Below are 19,510 nucleotides of genomic sequence, written 5' to 3' on the forward strand. Positions count from 1 at the left end.
AGTCTCAATGCGCCCAAATTACCATTCGAGCACTCTCCCGCGTTCACGCCAAGGTCATTGGTGTTGGAGTACGACAACAGGTCGCAGTCCTTCACCACCCATTCGATCAAGTCCTTATTCCACGTAGCATCAATGTCCATATTCGTTTCGCCAAGGTTGTGTTCACGGAGACCGGCAACCTGCCGGCCTACGAGGCGATTGTTGCCCACCCCTGCATACGGAGGGCAGCCGGTCACCGAAGTGAGCGGACGGGATTCCTCCTTTTGGAGACCCGCCAGGGGACTTTTTTCGCAATCAGCCTTCATTGTACTTTACCAATGCTCCACATCGTCGTCTCTTTTTTCGGGGGTGAGCTCCCCCGCACGCTTGGCACTGGACTCCCTCCAGCCATGCATCCCATCGGCACGGTCCGCTCACCTTGGGATTGGGGATTTATTATAGTGGTTTTCTCCACGCAGCGCTACTCTCAATGAGCAGCGCCCCCGACCCGCTCAGTGCGGGTTACGGGTTGCCCGACGGGGGGCCGAAACCCATCTAGCAGCCGCATGACTGTGACCGCCAGACCCGCCGCGCCGCAAGCCTTGAAGGCTCGCCATCCCACGCCACCAAGCGGCCGCTGGCCCTGAACCGGGCCCCGACAGCAAACGATGCAAACGCACCACCTCCAAGACGGCTGCATCCCCTGACACCTCAGATTAGCTGAGGCATCTCGGGAGCAGCCATCCACAACAACACGGCACTAAAGCCAACGCAGGAGAAGACTCAACTGCCATAACCACTCTGTGACTGGTAGTTCGCAGGGGGAGAATAGCAAGCGCGCAACTGAGCGGCTATCCTCCCCCTCCCAGGGTGCACCACGAGGAGGTCTACCAATCCCGCACCCCAACCTTTTTTTTTTTTTTTTAAGAGGGGAAAATGCGTTACGCATACCACCGAAGCGTGGGAACGAGCCCCGGTGGTTATGTGGGACTCCCTACCCATGGTGTACCCACTAAAAACCCCTCTGTTTGCCGCCTCTACGCTATAGGGCGAGGCCCCAGGGACGCCAAAGCACGCTTCCGCGACCTCGCCAGCGGCCGTCCGGACTCCGGACTCGGCTCAAGAGAGTTGTGTAGTCCTCTCTGTCCTCATCAGTGGATGCGTCCTGATGCACCCATCCACGCAGGGACCATTGTGTAGGCGACAGGCGTCCCCGAGCCTGCCGCCCACTGGCACCCCTATGGGGGCAGTCGGCGGTCGTAAGCCAACCGCCGCCGCCCCACGCGCTTGCGGCGCATTGGCTGGGAGGCCGGATCTTCCTCCCTACCGCGCTCGGCTGCCTCCTTCTGCGTCATCACAACCTCGCAGAAGGAGGCTACCGCCTTCCACGATCTCCCGCTGCCCACCATGGCTTCCACTACGGCTGGCAGGGAGAGGTCATTTCCGACTACGGCCACGAGTGCGGCCCGCTGCTCAGTCCACGCGGGACACACCGCCAGCGTGTGTAGCGCCGTATCTTCGGCGTCGCCACACTCGTGGCATTCTGCCGTCGGTTCCCGTCCTGCCCTCCTAGACAGGTACCTCCCGAAGCAGCCATGCCCCGAGAGGATCTGTGTGAGGTGGAAGGAGAGGAACCCCTCCTTTCGTCCGACCCACCTCTCCAAAACGGGCCGGATGGCTCCGATGGTCCAGTGGCCCGCGCTCGGCGCCTCCAAACTCTCCTTCCATTTCTGAAGGAGCAGTAGGCAGGAGTCAAGCCTCCACTGCCTTACCTCCTCCAGAAGTGGTTGGATTCCCCTGGCCCGCGCCTCGGCGACACGCCAATAAACATCGGCCAGAACCTCAGCGTCTAGGTGCCAGGGTGGAGTCCCCGCCAGCACGCAGGCTGCACCGTGGGAGACAGTGCGGTATGCCCTCGCCATCCTGACTGCCATGACCCGCTGCGGCCTCCGCAATTGGGCTTGGTTTTCGGCATTCAGGCAGTCGGCCCAGATAGGCGCCCCATATAGAGCCATCGACCGCACCACTCCCGCGTACAGCCTCCGACAGCCCACGTTTGGCCCACCAACGTTGGGCAAGAGCCGACTGAGCGCCGACGCTGCCCCAATTAGTTTGGGAGCAAGGGCTTTGAAATGCTCCCGGAACGTCCATCGGCTGTCGAGGACTACGCCTAGGTACCGCATTTTCGGTTTGACAGCGATGGCCGCTCCCCCCACAGCTAGGCTGGAACCCACCGGAGGGCCCTTCCGGGGCCCGTGGAAGCACACGGCCTCGGACTTGTTCAGGGCCACCTCTAGCCCCAACCTCCTGATTCGAGCGACGACTGACGCCACTCCAGCCGTGGCCCGGATCGACGCCTCCTTGAAGGTGCTGCCACGGGTCATCACCAGGGTGTCGTCAGCGTAGCATACCACGCTGACCCCCGGCAGGTTGCCCCCCCGTAGCACCCAGTCATATCCGATGTTCCACAGGAGGGGTCCCAAGACCGACCCCTGTGGAACACCGCACGACAGCTCCTTCTCCTTCCACTCGCCGAGTGTTGGGTACCTGACGGCTCTATCGGAGAAGTAATCCTCTACCGTCTTCCGCAGGTACTCAGGCACAGCATGGCGCCGTAGTGCCTCCTTGATAGTGGCCCAGGGTAAGGAGTTGAACGCGTTTGCGATGTCCAAAGACACCGCCAACACCACCTCACCCCGGGACACTGCTCTGTCCGCCAGGGTCCTCACCTGCGCAATAGCGTCGATGGTGGACCTGCCCTGGCGGAATCCGAACTGGTGGTCACTGAGGTCCGGTCCCACTCCGACGAGGTGCCGCACGAGTCGAGCAGCCACCACGCGCTCAAACAGCTTGCTGGCCTCGTCCATCAGCACTATGGGTCTATAGGCCGAGGGCGAGCCTGCTGGTCGCCCCTCCTTTCGCAGTAGGACGAGTTTCCCCGACTTCCACGGCCGAGGAAACCGCCCCTGTGCCAGGCATGCGCTGAAGAGCGCTCTCATACGCGGTTCGAGTGGGCCCAGGGCCAAAACCCAGGCTCGACCGGGTATGCCGTCCGGGCCCGGGGCTGTATTTTTTGCCTTCAGCCTTAGCACAGCTGCTCCGAGCTCACCTTCAGAAACATCGGGTACTTCTTCCTCTTCATTTCTCGCTGCGGATGGTGATGCCATTGCGGGGGGCACAAAGTTATCGCAGGTCGGAAAAAGTGCTTCCACCACGTCTCGTAGTAACTCCGGCTCGAGACTTCGCGTTAAGGGAGGAGACCAGGAGCGGAGTTTGCTTCGGACCATTTTATATGGTCGCCCCCACGGGTCATTATTTATCGTCTCTAACATTTCATGGTGAGCAGCTTCCTTCGCCTGTTTTATTGCAAGCTGAAGGGCTTTTTTACGCTCTCTGTAGAGTACATACAGTTCTGTCTCCCGGACTGTATCTCTGAGCCTTCTCCTTCGCTGATGGCTGTATAGACGCCTCGCCACGACGCAGGACTTACGAAGCTGTTCGAGCTCCACAGACCACCAATAGACCTGTCGTTTAGGAGGGAAGGGCTTAGACCGTGGCATAGCCGCATCACAGATGTTTATCATGGCCTCGCCAAACCACTGCGCCTCTACGTCCACGTCTATTGGATCTCTTCGGACCGGGTTCCATGCCTGAACTTCAGCGGCAAGAACGAGCGCATCTCTGTCCAGGCGTTTTAACGCCCATCGTGGTCCATCACCAGGCAGCGACCGACTAATCGGCCCACTTGGTGCATCTGGGAGCGCGGAGACCTTATATTGGACATACCTGTGGTCCGACAAAGTCTCCACATTTTCGAGCACTTGCCAATCTTGGACACGTCTCACTAGGGCAGCGTTGGCGAACGTCACGTCCACGATGGAGCCACCGTGTTGTCGCACGCACGTGTCAACCGACCCCTGGTTAAGCACAGCCAGCCCTGTTGCGATTGCCCATTCCTCCAGTTCGCGTCCACGAGTGTCCGTTGACGGCGATCCCCACGCCACGGATTTGGCGTTTAGGTCGCCGGCAACAAGCACGGGGCGTGGGTGGCTTCGACCAATAACCATCCCCACATCTGCCAAAAAGGATTCAAATTCAGCCAGGCTTCTATTGGGCGAAAAATAGACACCGACTACTGTGATGCCGCCGAGGAGCCCAGCCACGAAACCCTTTCCTTTCTCTACCTTTTCAAAAGGTGGTGAGCCAGCAGCTGTTTGCGTGACTATCGCAACCGTATCATCCTGGTCCCCAGCCCAAAAGTCTCTTTGGGGGATAAAGTAGGGCTCGGAGACGATAGCCACATGTGCCAGCCACTGCGCCATGCTCTGGAGCAAAAGGTCCTGAGCTCGTAGGCAGTGGTTGAGATTCGCCTGCAAGAAATTTAGTGCCATTATATTGTTTCCATTGACACTGCCATCTCTACCCCGGCCAGAACAGTGGGGGGTGGGTGGACGGATTGCGAGGGTCCCCGGGAGCCATCGCCATTCCTCTTCCCCTTCTTATTATTTTTGGAAGCAACGCACATTTTACTTCCGATCGTGTGCTCTGCTGGTTTGTCGCTCGCTGCGCAGACAGCGCAGTGTGGCGTGGCAGAGCACGTGGCCGCTTTATGGCCAGACTGGCCGCAGCGAAAGCATAAATCGCTTCGGTCCACCTCAGCCTTACACTGCGCGCGCACGTGACCCGCTTCGAGGCAGCGGAAGCAGCGCATAGGCTTTTGGTCCAGCAGCTGTACCTTTGCCGAGACCCATCCCACAAGTAGGCGGCCGCCCTCGGTTAGTTTTTTGGCCGCCGTAATTGGGCAACGAACCCATACTGAGCCAAGGCTAGAAAAGTCCTGTCGGATTTCACCGCACTTGATTTGGGCTAAGATGCACCCACCCACTTTGGCCACGGCATCCTTGACATCCTCAGGCGTGACAGAGTCATCCAGTCCCGAGATTCGCACTTCAGCGCATTTTGTCGGCCTGGACACTTGGACAATGTCATTATTTAGCTTCTCCCTCAATTTGTTGGCAAGAGCATCTGCTTTCTCGCCGCTGGTTGCTCCGGGTACCTCTAAAATGATGGCTCCCGTGACCGCCCTCTTAAACCGCACTCCCTGGATTTCCAGCTCTCCTAGATCAATTTTTGACCTGGCCTCTTTGATAATGTCCGCGTAAGTGGTTTTTCCGTCTCCGGCGTCTGGATTTAGCCTAAGGACAACTGCCGCAGAGCTTGGAGGTCGCAGTTTGCGGACCCTCTTGCGAGCTGCCTGCTGCGGCTGTGTGGGAAGATTCGTCGCAGTCTTCTTTTTGCCCTTTTTATTGGTGACCGTTTCCCAGCCTTTCTTTGTTTTTGTTGGGGCCGGCTGCAATGCGCGGGACTCCAGTGGGGCTTCCACGGATTGCGCCGTCCTCTCTTCTTTCTTGCCCTTCTTCTTCGCCGGCTTCTTGTTATTAGTGGGAGCCGTAGCTGGTTGCAGATCATTGGGAGCTGAGCCAGCCGAGGGCTTCGTGGGGGGTGGATTTGCTCGCCTTCTATCCGCGGTGCTGGTGGCCTGTGGTGCAACCTGCTTTGCCTTGTCTGAGACCAGTGTTGGCCTTACCGTCTTAGTTGGGAGGAGCCTATCCTCCAGTGCTTCTAGCCTGGCGTCTATCATTTTCCCCACGCTAACCATCACTTCGCGCTCAGCTTCCTCTTGGGAGATACTTCCCTTCATCACAAGTGGTGCTTGTGGTGCCGGGATCTGAGAGGGAGGGGCTGTTCTTGCGAGCCGAAGCTCGTTTCTTAGCTCCGCCTGATCCTTTAGGAGTTCCGCCATTTGCGACTCCAGCCGAGCGATGACCCGCTGCAGTTTCTTCGTCTCCTCCGTGGTGGTGCGGGCCAGCATCACCTGGGCAAAATCCGTGATGGCAGCGGCAGCGTCTTTCAGCTTCCTCTGGTGGGTACCTTTCAGGTTCTTCGACGTGGCAATGACTTTTTTTACAACTGCCACGCTGTCGAGCACTTGTGTGTTTAGTGCTGACATGAGCTGGTCTTCTATGTCAGAGCCATGTGCGTCTCCATACTCCTCCATTGGCCGCATGCGGATGGTCATGTCTTCTAATTCCGCTTCCGCTTTAGCTTTGTCTACCTCTTTGCGGCGGAAATCCTCCAACGTTTGCGAGGCCAGTCCAAAGCCTGTGGAAAAGGGCCGACTGCGTCCTTGCTTAGACTTGGACTGGACTTTCTTCCTGGGGACCCCCTCGGAGTCCGACCCCTGTGACCCCTGTGACAGATTGTGACCTTGCCAGAGTCGTCCGTGGTCACTGTCACTCAATGAGCTGCAGTCCACCTCAGCCCGTTCATCACCATGTTCGCCACCGTGAGCCGGCTCAGAGCTTAACAATGCCACGCTCTCCGCATCGGATATGCAATCCACCTCTCTTTCCCGCTCTTTTGCATTAGGGGTCACCGTCTCTGACCCCACTCTGCCGCTCTTGTGAGAGAGTGCCTGGGCTGCAGATTGGAGATCGCAGCGGGACAGAACCACCCGTAAGTCCGGGAGAGATCTTCTCCACGAGGGGGCCACTGTCTTCGGGGGCCCCGCAGTGACATCCGAGGGTTGCGGGGTGGTCTCGAGAGGTTGCTCCGGCTTCGGATGTTTAGCTTTGGCCCGGGCCGCACCCACGCAGATTCCTCGTCCTCTCTTATTTGGCCCGAAGCCGGGCCTTGCTCCGGAAACGGAAGCATCACCATCAGATGCCCCCGACCCGTCCTCCTCACTCAGCAGCCGCTTCCGCACTTCTCCGGGTCGGCCGGAGGTGGGAGCGTGCAGCGAGCCGTCGGAGTCAGCCGTCTCGCTTTCGGCGTCTGTTTGCAGCGGTGACCAGTAGACTTCCCCACCAGGCAGGTCGCGCATGTCTACTTTTCCGGGGGAAAAGAATTCCTCGTTACCTGACGGGAGCATTTCCAGCCCGCCGCGAGCCCTTTTCTTACAGAACACCCTCGTGGGGATTGGTGTGGGTGACCGCACGTATTCGTTTGGTACCACGGGCACCTCCTCCTCTCCGTCTTCACCATCGGGGACAGCGTGACGTGAAACACGCCCGCCTTTGTACCGAATTGGGCGGAACTGCATCATCGGGGGTTTTGGGGTGGGTGACGTATCGGACGCCTCTGCACTATCCTTGTCCCCTCCTCCTCGCAACCTTAAAATTGTGTCACCTGCATCCTTGTCCATTAAACGTTTGCCTTGGTCATCGGTTTTCGTCCTTGAGCGGTGTGCCCCCCCAGAATACGGTGGGCAGCATGTCACCACAGCGCGGGCACTTGCCCGTTCTGTGGTGACACGGAGGATTGGTACCTCCTGGGGTAGTTTTTCCCATTTCTGGCCACTCATTTTTTGTTTGCTATTTTTTAAAGAGGTATGCCCCCCTCCTGACGTTCAAGACTGGGCTCCCCCCAGCCATGCATCTCATCGGCACGCCAGTCACACCTTAAGATTGGGGATTTTTTATAGTGGTTAACTCCACGTGACCTTCCTCTCAGTGAGGGAGGTCCTCGGTCCGCTCAGTGCGGGTTACGAGTTGCCCGACGGTGGCCGTAGCCACAACATCGCGCCAGGTGGACCAAGCCACCTGTGGCAGCTCTTGCATGGAGCTCCAACTCCACCAAACCTGGCGTCTCGCACTGTGCCCTCTGCTGGTTTCAGAGGGACACGCGGAGCCGCCCCCCGTGTGCTGTTCTTAGTCTGGCCCCTCTCCTCAGGCCTGTCCGGCTTGGGAGGCCCTATCCGGTATAGCCCTGAGGGTCATTGGAGCACGCAAGCCCCTTCACCACGGCAAGGTGACAGCATTCGAAGGGGTACCCGCACCCCAACCTAACCTAACCTAACCTAACCTAACCTAACCTAACCTAACCTAACCTAACCTAACCTTTTTTTTTTTTTTTTAAGAGGGGAAATGCGTTACGCATACCACCCGGCGCGGGGACGGGCCGGGATGGTTATGTGGGACTCCCTGTTGTGGGCTAATGAGACCCCAGGTTTACCCACTAAAACCCCTCTGTTTGCCGCCTCAAGGCTATAAGGCGGGGCACGGGAAACGACCGAGACCATGCTTCCGAAACCCCGCCAGCGGCTGTCCGATCTTTGGACTCGACTTCGGAGGAAGTATTCCTCTGTCACTTTAAAAGTGCGCCATCGGCGTACTGGCCATCCCAGGGACCCTCGTGTAGGCGACAGATGTCCCCGAGCCTGTCGCCCACGGGTACCCTTAAGGGGGAAGTCGACGGTCGTACGCCAAACGCCTCCGTCCTACGCGCTTGCGGCGCATCGGTTGGGAGGCTGGATCTTCTTCCCTTTCTCTTTCCGCGGTCTCTTTCCTAGATATTACATCTTCGCAGAAAGAGACCACCGCTTTCCATGATCTCTCGCTGTCTGCCATAGTTTTCACCACGGCAGGCAGGGAGAGGTCGCGCCCTACTACAGTCACGAGTGTGGCCCGCTGTTCTGTCCAAGCTGGGCATACAGCCAGCGTATGTTGTGCCGTGTCTTCGGCAGCACCGCACTCGTGGCATATCGGCGTCGGTTCTCGGCCCAATCTGTTGCACAGATATCGTCCGAAACATCCGTGTCCTGAGAGGACCTGCGTCACTCGGAATGTTATAGGGCCATGGTCCCGGTCAAGCCATTGTTTTAGGACCGGACGTATTGCCTCTATAGTTAGGTGACCAGCAATCGGATGCGCCAGTCTCTCCTCCCAAATGTCCACCATTTCCAGCCGAATTGCTTCGCGCCGTCCATCAATTTCTCTTGGTGCTGGTGCCTCATCCCTCTCATGCATATCCTCGCGCCAGCGGTAAACAGCTGCGAGGGCTCTTGCATCGAGGTCCCAGGGCAAGGATCCCGCTAAAGCACACGCAGCATCCGTAGATATGGTACGGTATCCCCGGATTACCCGCAGCGCCATTGCTCTTTGCGCTTTTCTCAGCTGGGTAGCGTTTTGCCTTCCAATGGCGTCAGCCCAGACGGGTGCGCCATATAACGCCATGGAGCGAACGACTCCCGTGTACAAACGGCGGCATGAAGCCTTGGGCCCTCCCAAGTTCGGGAGTATACGCCCCAGGGCCGCCGCTGTACTGAGCAGTTTTGGAGCCAAGTGTTCGAAATGGGCCCGAAAGTTCCATTTGCTGTCAAGTATGACGCCCAGGTAGCGCAAGGTCGGCTTGACAGCAATCGGGACCCCGCCTACTATGATTTGGGCTCCTACCGGAGGACCTCTACGGTGGCCATAAAAACAAATGGCCTCGGATTTCTGTAGGCCGACTTCCAGGCCCAACCGCCTTATTCGGTTGACAACGTGGGCTACACCCGCAGTTGCCAGAATGGCCGCATCTCGGAAACTGGGCCCGCGGGCCGTCACCAACGTATCATCGGCATAACAAAACACGTCAACTCCAGGAAGGTTTGCCCCCCGCAGGACCCAGTCGTAGCCGACATTCCAAAGTAGCGGGCCCAAAACCGATCCTTGAGGGACACCGCACTCCATCCTTTTCTGTCCCCAATTTCGCTGCCCAGGCCAGGTCACAAATCGCTCACTTAAATAGGCCCTGATGATATGGGCCAGGTGAGGAGGAGCCCTGTGGTAGCGCAAAGCTTCATTTACAGTTTCCCAGGGCATGGTGTTGAAGGCGTTGGCTATGTCTAAAGACACAGCCAAGACGACCTCGCCCCGAGAAATCGACTCCTGTGCAAGCCTTTTCACTTGCAGAATCGCGTCCACTGTAGAACGGCCGCTCCTGAAGCCGTATTGATTTTCGGCCAGGTCTGGACCAACCTCTCTTAGATGCTTGATGAGGCGGGATGCTATGATGCGCTCGAATAGCTTCCCCACCTCATCAAGCAAAACAATCGGCCGGTACGCTGAAGGCAAATCAGACGGACGACCCTCTTTCTTTAGCAGGACCAGTTTTCCCGATTTCCATGCTACTGGGAAGCGGCCCTGCTCCAGGCATGCCGTGAAGAGACGGATAAGACGCGGCTCCAGTTCTTTCAACGCGAGAGCCCAAGCGCGGCCAGGGACTCCATCTGGGCCGGGGGCAGTGTTCTTGGCTCGCATCTTAATCACTGCTACGCCAAACTCAACCGTTGTTACAGGTGGCACTTCAGCTTCCTCCACTTCGTCTGCTCGTGGTGGTGCCATTGCTGGCGGCCTGTTGTTTCTTCCCCTAGGGAACAATGCCGAGACAACGTCGCTGACAAACTCTGGTTCTAGCGTTTGGGTGAGCGGGGGGCCCCAGGAGCGCAATTTGTTCCTTACGAGCTTGTAGGGCCGGCCCCACGGGTCCACATTCAAGGTGTCCAGGAATGCTTCTCTCGCAGCGTCCATGGCATTTCCTATGGCGGCTCTTAGGGACTTCTTTGCCTCCTTATACAAGGCGTAAAGGTTCCTTTCTGCGTCTTCGTCTGTTCGTCGGCGCCTCTGCCTTGTGTACCGACGCCGCGCGGCTGTACAGTCCTTGCGCATTTGTGCAAGCTCTGCAGTCCACCAGTACACCTTTCGTTTTTGTGGTGGAGGCTTGGCTCGGGGCATCGCCGTATCGCATATTAGTGTCATAGCATCCCGGAACCAGGATGCTTCCGTCTCCACCACTACTTCACCTTCCGGTGAAGGAAGCCACGCCTGTACAATAGCCGCCTCTAAAAGAAGGTCTCGATCCATTTTACCGAGAGCCCATCTTGGACCTCCGCCGCCAATCGGTAGCCTGCAATTTTGGCCAGTTTGAACTGATGGCGATGTGGAGACGTCGTAAAGAATGTACAGGTGATCGGATAACGTCTCCACATCTTCCAGTACCCTCCAATCATGGACACAGCGTGCCAGGGCGGCATTTGTGAAAGACAGATCCACTATTGATCCGCCTTGTTGCCGCACGCACGTGTTAGCGACTCCCTGGTTGGCTAGAGTCAGCCCTGACGCAAGTGCCCACTCTTCAACGACCTCACCGCGCACGTCCGTCGCCGGCGAACCCCACGCAGTGGACTTCGCGTTAAAATCTCCAGCGACGACCACTGACCCCCGGCCATAAAGCTGGCTGACTCGGGCGCCTACCTCCGCCAGGAACCGTTCGAATTCAGCCAAACAGCGATTCGGAGAGAAGTAGATGCCGACAAAAGTGACACGTTCATAATTTGCCGACACATAACCTTTCCCCCGGACAACGTTTTCGAATGTGCCTCCTCTTGCCATCAATGCGACAACTCCGTCTATGTCAGACACCCAATCGCTTCGCGGTGGGACTGAGTACGGCTCAGCCACAACTGCCACATTAATACTCCACTGAGCTAGGGATTGTAAAAGCAGATCTTGAGCCCTGGCGCAGTGATTAAGGTTAGTTTGCAACACCTTAATTGTCATTAATTGTCGGTCGTTACAATGTCCATCTCATCTTCTTCCACCGCACCGGTGGAAGGGATAACAGCCTGGGAGGGGGCCCGGGGGCCATCGCCAGCGCGTTTTGTATTCTTTGGGCTAGGGTTGGTGCAAGCTTTGGACCCGATTTTATGGTCCGCAGGTTTGCCTGCAACATGACACAGGATACATTGAGTTGATCCAGAGCACGCTGACCTCTTATGTCCTGGTTGAGCGCAATTATAGCAGCGGTTACTGTAGTCTTCAGTCGCTGTGCATTGAACCCCAGCATGCCCCATCTGCAGGCAGCGAAAGCACCTCATGGGTCTTTCTTCAAGAAGGCTAACTTTAGCCGAGAGGCCCCAGCCGAGTTCAAGGCGACCAGCCTGTGTGACTTTCTTGGCTGCGGTAACAGGGCAGCGCACCCACAGAGTGCCGAGTCTTCTAATACCGCGACGAACCTCACCAGTCTTTACCAGGTCTGTTGAGCACTCGCCGGCGCTGGCGATCGCAGCTACTACCACCTCGGGCGTTATTGAGTCGTCCAACTCTGTCAACCTGAGCTCTGCGCATTTGACAGGTCTTGATACACGAACAGCTTCTGGACCCAGCTTTTCCGCAAGCGCTCTGGCCAGTTGGTCGGCCTTATCACCACTGGTAGTTCCTGGGACCTCTAGAACGGTGCCCCCAGTGATCGCGCGTTTGATTCGCAATGCAGAAATGCCGAGTCCAGCCAAGTCAACCCTACTCTTGGCCTCCGTAAGTACATTCGCATACGTCACCCCCCTTTCAACTGCCTCTGGGAGCAGTGTCAGAACCACCGCTGACGAACGCGGGGGCACTAGTTTGCGTACCTTCTTTGGTTGCTGTTTCTCTTTCGGTTGTGTTTTGGAAACAGCATTGGCCGCCTTCTTTTTCTTTTTGCCCTTGGGGCCCACCTTTTGCCATCCTTCCTCTGTTGAGGGACCTGGAGACGCTGGATGGGACCGAAGGGTTGCCGTACTCTGGCTGACAATGGGCTGTGGGGCAATGCTTTTCTTGCCTTTGCCCTTGCCTTTGCCGCTGATCTTTTGCGGCTCTTCAGTATAATTTGGTGGACCCTTCTTGCCAGCGACAGGGGCCACTGGCATCGCGGGCTTTTGGACGGCGCTGACGTTAGAAGCCAACTCTTTCCTCTTGTCACTTGCCAGAGGTGGACGGAGACTTTGGGCTGGCAATAGTCTGCCTTCTTTCTCCAAACCATCAAATCTAGCATTAATCATGCTACCTACTTGAGTTGTAACAGCCCGGACAATGCTGTCTATGTCCAGGGCCGCAGGTTCGTTAGACTTAGCCTTCTTTTTGGATGGCGCCGGTGGATGAGATCCCGACGGCGCAGATTGAACCACGTTCATTTCCTCTAGGGGAAGCGAACTCCGATGTGACATTTCGAAGCGTTGCATGTCCTCGCGAATTTTTTTTTTGGAGCTCAGAACGGACATCTGCTAGTTCCGCTTTAAGGCGCTTGTTCTGTGCCACTAGTTGTCGGGTTTCGTCGGATACCGTGTGTGTCCTAAGCTCCTCAAAGACCTTCTTCATTTCCTTGGCTGATTCCTTTAGAGCCTTTTGAAAGGTACCCTTAAGATGACTGGACTTTTGGGCCACCATGTCAATGGTTTCTAGGCTGACACGGACGCGATCATCGAGGTTCACATCCTCGTCAGTAGACATTTCCGATAGTCTTAATTGGCGGGTTTTATAGGACAGACACAAGTCCTCCGCCTCTTCTTCGTCGCGAAGGCGAAGTTTTTCGCGTTTCGCCTTATTGCCGGCGCTTGCTGATGTACTAGGACCATCGTCAACATTCGGCGACCTAGATCGCGACCTTTCATTCGAAAGGCCGGCGCCTTTCTCTCTTGCTCCAGAAGCTGCTCTCACTCGCTGGGGAGCGTGAGCGTGATCGAGACCGATTTGAGCGCATTGACCGGGCTGAGCGCATGGACCGGACAGAGGTAACACTCCCGTCCGAGTCTGTTGCGGAGACCTTTTCCGCGTCTAGACGCTCAAGCGTCACTTTTGCGACTTTCGTCGCCACCTTCATCGTCGATTCCGAATCAGAAGCAACATTCTTTGTCCGTTCTTCGTTTGCAGGGGTCAGGTTGGGTTTGGGTTTTTGTTGGGTTTGTTTTTTAAGATTATTCAATTGCATAATAAGTCCCACGAGTAGAGGAGAAATAAATTTCCACGGAAGGCAGAGATCCTCGATGCCTAGGTGGCCCTTTTAATACTGTGAGGTCGGGCGGTATCACAGGTTTGGATTCTCATGACTGGTAATCACTCCAGCCGCTCCGAAGAGCATCTTGACGCGGAAAGCCGACACGCCAAGAGTTATGGATTTTTTATTGGGGTTTACTCCCCTTGACCCGGCCGATTAAGGCAAGGTCACCGGTTCCGAGGGCAGGCCTAAAACATGACCAGAACCCACCCCGGGATAACGGTTCGGCCGACGGTGACCGTAGTCTGCACCACTAACTTCTTCCCCGAAGCTAGCAGCACCCGCCGCCCTAGGTGGTTTTTATAGAGGTATTCCGTCCTCGCGGTCCCCCTCCATCGCCAGCGACCCTCGTGCCGACCCCACGGGCCGGGTTACGAGTTGGCCGACAGCTGACTTGAGTCAACCGTCGCCCTCACCATGGGTAATTTTTATAGAGGTTTTCTTCCTCGCAGCCCACACCCCGAAGGGAGACGGCCCCCGCTCCTGGCACCAACGGACCAAGTTTGCGGCTTTGACGATGCACGCACGACATCGCACGACCACCACATACCAATGGTATTGACCACTAGACCACGGCTGCGTCCTCTGCCACCTCAGGTGGAACTGAGGCATGACGGGAGCAGCCAACCACACAACACGGCACTGAAGCCAACGCAGGAGCAAGCTCAACTGCACCACGCCTATGACTGGTAGTTCGCAGAGGAAGGACAGCAAACGCGCAACTGAGCGTCTATCCTCCCCCTCCCAGGGTGCACCACGAGGAGGTCTACCAGCCCTTGCACCCCAACCTAACCTAACCTAACCTAACCTAACCTAACCTAACTCAAAACCTAACCTAACTCAAAACCTAACCTAACTCAAAACCTAACCTAACTCAAAACCTAACCTAACTCAAAACCTAACCTAACTCAAAACCTAACCTAACTCAAAACCTAACCTAACTCAAAACCTAACCTAACTCAAAACCTAACCTAACTCAAAACCTAACCTAACTCAAAACCTAACCTAACTCAAAACCTAACCTAACTCAAAACCTAACCTAACTCAAAACCTAACCTAACTCAAAACCTAACCTAACTCAAAACCTAACCTAACTCAAAACCTAACCTAACTCAAAACCTAACCTAACTCAAAACCTAACCTAACTCAAAACCTAACCTAACTCAAAACCTAACCTAACTCAAAACCTAACCTAACTCAAAACCTAACCAGTGTTGGCATCAATCTGAACTAAATCAATCCGGATTGATCAATCGAATTGACGCGTCAATCCGAATTGATCAATCCGGATTGATCAATTCGAATTGAATCAATTCTGATTGACGCGGCAATCCGATTGAATCAATTTGAATTAACGCATCAATCCTCAATTCGGATTAAATCAATTCTCAATCTAGATTAACCATAGTCCCTAAGATTACTTTTCAAAGGTGTAAGTTTTTGGGACTTACTTACTGGACTTAAATTCGATATCTGAGGTTCCCAGAGGTTCGAAAACATGTTCCTGATGTCAGTATTGACTGATGTCCCTTTTTGGGACATTTTTCGAAATTGGCCGATTAAGTTCATTTTCGTAATCGATGTCGACCATAGGTCCCTAAAAGTTTTTGGGACTTACTTACTGGACTTAAATTCGATATCTGAGGTTCCCAGAGGTTCGAAAACATGTTCCTGATGTCAGTACAGTTGACTGACGACCTATAATTTTATTATTACAGGACCGGGAGTACTTATTTTATTTATTTTATATATTATTTATTTAATGTATATGATTTATTTTATATATATATTTACTTGATTTACTTGATTTTTTTTTATTATTTTTATTCATTTTTTTATTTTTATTTATTTTATTTATCTTATTTATCTTATTTATCTTATTTATCTTATTTATCTTATTTATCTTATTTATCTTATTTATCTTATTTATCTTATTTATCTTATTTATCTTATTTATCTTATTTATCTTATTTATCTTATTTATCTTATTTATCTTATTTATCTTATTTATCTTATTTATCTTATTTATCTTATTTATCTTATTTATCTTATTTATCTTATTTATCTTATTTATCTTATTTATCTTATTTATTTTATTTATTTTATTTATTTTATTTATTTTATTTATTTTATTTATTTTATTTATTTTATTTATTTTATTTATTTTATTTATTTTATTTATTTTATTTATTTTATTTATTTTATTTATTTTATTTATTTTATTTATTTTATTTATTTTATTTATTTTATTTATTTTATTTATTTTATTTATTTTATTTATTTTATTTATTTTATTTATTTTATTTATTTTATTTATTTTATTTATTTTATTTATTTTATTTATTTTATTTATTTTATTTATTTTATTTATTTTATTTATTTTATTTATTTTATTTATTTTATTTATTTTATTTATTTTATTTATTTTATTTATTTTATTTATTTTATTTATTTTATTTATTTTATTTATTTTATTTATTTTATTTATTTTATTTATTTTATTTATTTTATTTATTTTATTTATTTTATTTATTTTATTTATTTTATTTATTTTATTTATTTTATTTATTTTATTTATTTTATTTATTTTATTTATTTTATTTATTTTATTTATTTTATTTATTTTATTTATTTTATTTATTTTATTTATTTTATTTATTTTATTTATTTTATTTATTTTATTTATTTTATTTATTTTATTTATTTTATTTATTTTATTTATTTTATTTATTTTATTTATTTTATTTATTTTATTTTTTTATTTATTTTATTTATTTTTTTGTTTTATTTATTTCGTTTTTTATTTATATTATTTATTGTATTTGATTACTTTTATTTATTTTATTTACATTATTTATTTCTTTTACTTTATTTATTTTATTTATAATATATATTATATAATAAGATTTATAATAAGAACACACCACACAGGTAGATATAAAGATAAACAGAGGAACGGCAAAAAAACTTGTTTATGCTGGAGGCTTCATAGATCGCTCATGCCAACCTCGGTTATTCAATAACAACTTGAATTTAAGTGTGCGTAAAGATTACAATCGTTTGAACTGGTCAAAAACTTTATAATGAGGTAACTGAATAGACTGCGTTTTTATTTCGGTTACCGGTAACAGAGGTTAACCGTATCTGATACGGTTACCGAATCAAAGTGTTACCTTATCAGACGGTTACCGTTATGGTAGGTGTTTTTACAACCGCTTCTAAAATAACCCTATGAAAAACCCCGGTTAAGGTAACCGGTTCCTGTCCCTGGTAGAATCTAAATATTGCCGTTGAAACCATGTTTTGCACCTTAGATATCGATTTTGAATGCAAGCAGTCACTTTCAAAAAATGTCACTAAAATGTCCCGAAACAGGACACCTTTCAATATTGCAGTCGAAAAGATGTTTAGAAACCTCTGGCTACCTCAGATATCGATTTTAAACGCAATCGGGTAATTTCTAGAAATGTCCCAAAAAAGGGCATCTCTCAATATTTCCCTCGGAAACAAGTTTCGAAACCTTTGGGCACCTCAGATATCGATTTTGAACGCTATCGGTTAATTTCAAGGAAAATCCCGAAAATGTTCCAAAAAGGACATCCTTCATAATGCCGTCAGAAACATGTTTCGGAACCTTTGGTAAACTCGGACACCGCTTCGGAACGCATTTGGTCAGTTTCAAAAAATGGCCTAAATAAAAAGGACATTAGGTGTACATACAAAGTAATCGTCAATCCGAATTGACGATTGAGGATTGAGGATTGACCGGTCAATTCGAATTAACGATTAGTAATCGTCAATCTTCAATCAGTAGATTTAGAATTAGTTTCGTCAATCGTCAATCGTCAATTCGAATTGATCGGTCAATCCTCAATCGTCAATCGTCAATTCGAATTGATATTTTGCCAACACTGAACCTAACCTAACTCAAAACCTAACCTAACTCAAAACCTAACCTAACTCAAAACCTAACCTAACTCAAAACCTAACCTAACTCAAAACCTAACCTAACTCAAAACCTAACCTAACTCAAAACCTAACCTAACTCAAAACCTAACCTAACTCAAAACCTAACCTAACTCAAAACCTAACCTAACTCAAAACCTAACCTAACTCCGAACCTTACCTAACCACTGTAATTGCGAAATCGCCACACGATTCTCAGGAAAATTTTAACAGCGCCATTTATCTTATGCTTGCATTTATCGGTTACTGCCATCTACCGGTAAGATAGAGTAATTCTTTATACTGCGTGTTTTTTATTTAACCGGAAATTTAAATGCGACGTAGGTTTATTTCTATGACACGATATTGAAATACATTTTTAACACATTCACTGCGCTTGACGCACATGTGCGTTCACCGCCATACAAGTATTTTCTAGGCCACGCGCCCTGGCAGTGAATGTGTTAAATATACTCTCCACCACCGTGCCACCGCCAGAGCAGTATTATTTATTATGTCTCTTACAAATTCTCGGGACCATGCGGTCCCGGGCATTTGGAAGGCGTGCGTGGGGCCGAAGCCAACACGTAGAGGGCCCTTGTAATAAGACAATTTACTCTAAATGTAATGTGACACCAACCGACGATTATCCCTGTTTGAACTATATTAGAGCACCCAAGGACAAGCCCCGGTTGGTGTAGGACTATTGTAAGAAAAAGATACAAAAAGAAACTGGGCTATTGGGTTGAGTTGCTAGTGGATTAGTAACCGGGACTATGGAGGAGACTATGGCACCTGCCCTGCTCATATGTTAAAAGAACACGAAAAATGGGCAGGTGGTGACTCGCCAACTCACAATATGGGTCCCCGAAAACGGCCGCCCGCACGGAGCGACAAGGGGACAACATCGCGTGAGCGGCTCAGGGTGTGGAGAGGTGTGCACCGCTTTCTACCCAGTGGCTGTAAGCAGCCACTGTGCCAACTCGCGTCTTAGGCATGCTTCACTTCCACCCTGCGAGCATATAGCTCTGACACCCCACTCTGCAAGCCAGAGGTGAGAGTCCTGCGGCCCCTGCTCAGTGTTCACTCCAGCCGGCCAATTAAGGCAAGCCGGAGAGAGGGGCCTGACCGACTCTCGGGGGTATGGGACCCAAGGGACGTCACTTCCCATTCAGCTCGCCACAAGCTGCCCTGGGGGCGCAGTATTACTATTATTATTTAAAAAAAAAACTATCTGTATATTTTTTGTTTTGTTTATTATTGCTCTAATTTTGTATAATATGCCACCTATGAACTGTTACAGTTATCAACCCCAAATATGAACTGTTTCGTCTACCTATACGCAATCTGATCGGTAGTACCTCTGAGTGTACCTATGTGCAGTGTTTTAAGATTCTCGGGGTTCGTTTATTTCTGAATATGTACTTTGTATATTTAAGTTACAACTTGCTTACAAGTTCATCTATTTTTAGTGTTTCTATTCTACTCAATAGATGGCCGTACTAGTATTATTAGTGTTCCGTACAAAACTTTGTTTACGGAACACTTATGGGATCACTTCGGTCTTGCAAATCAGTTAAATACGTTTTTCTCAGAGACCGTTTGACATAGATACCTAAAATTTGGAACAGTTATAGCAATTACCACCACTCATATTGTGAATAAGTCAAAACTGCTTATTTCTTATTAAAGGGGGAAATTTAGGGGGTTGAGAGGGGTAGGCTGAAACTTTTTTCATTTGTAAGAATCGTGTGGGGTACCATTAGAAAGCTTGCAAAAAATTGAGTAGATGGACTGATTTTGACTTCATTTTAGACTGCAATAGTTTCGTCAAAAAATGCATTTAAAGTTGCAAGTTTTCATACAAAAATTTTCACCTCTGTCCTGGCGATTTTCGCGAAAACTATAGCTAACAGGCAGCTGACCAGTCAATACCCAACTTAAAGAAGCATGGAGA

Source organism: Cydia fagiglandana, chromosome 17 (assembly GCF_963556715.1).
Source record: "Cydia fagiglandana chromosome 17, ilCydFagi1.1, whole genome shotgun sequence".
NCBI lineage: Eukaryota > Metazoa > Arthropoda > Insecta > Lepidoptera > Tortricidae > Cydia > Cydia fagiglandana.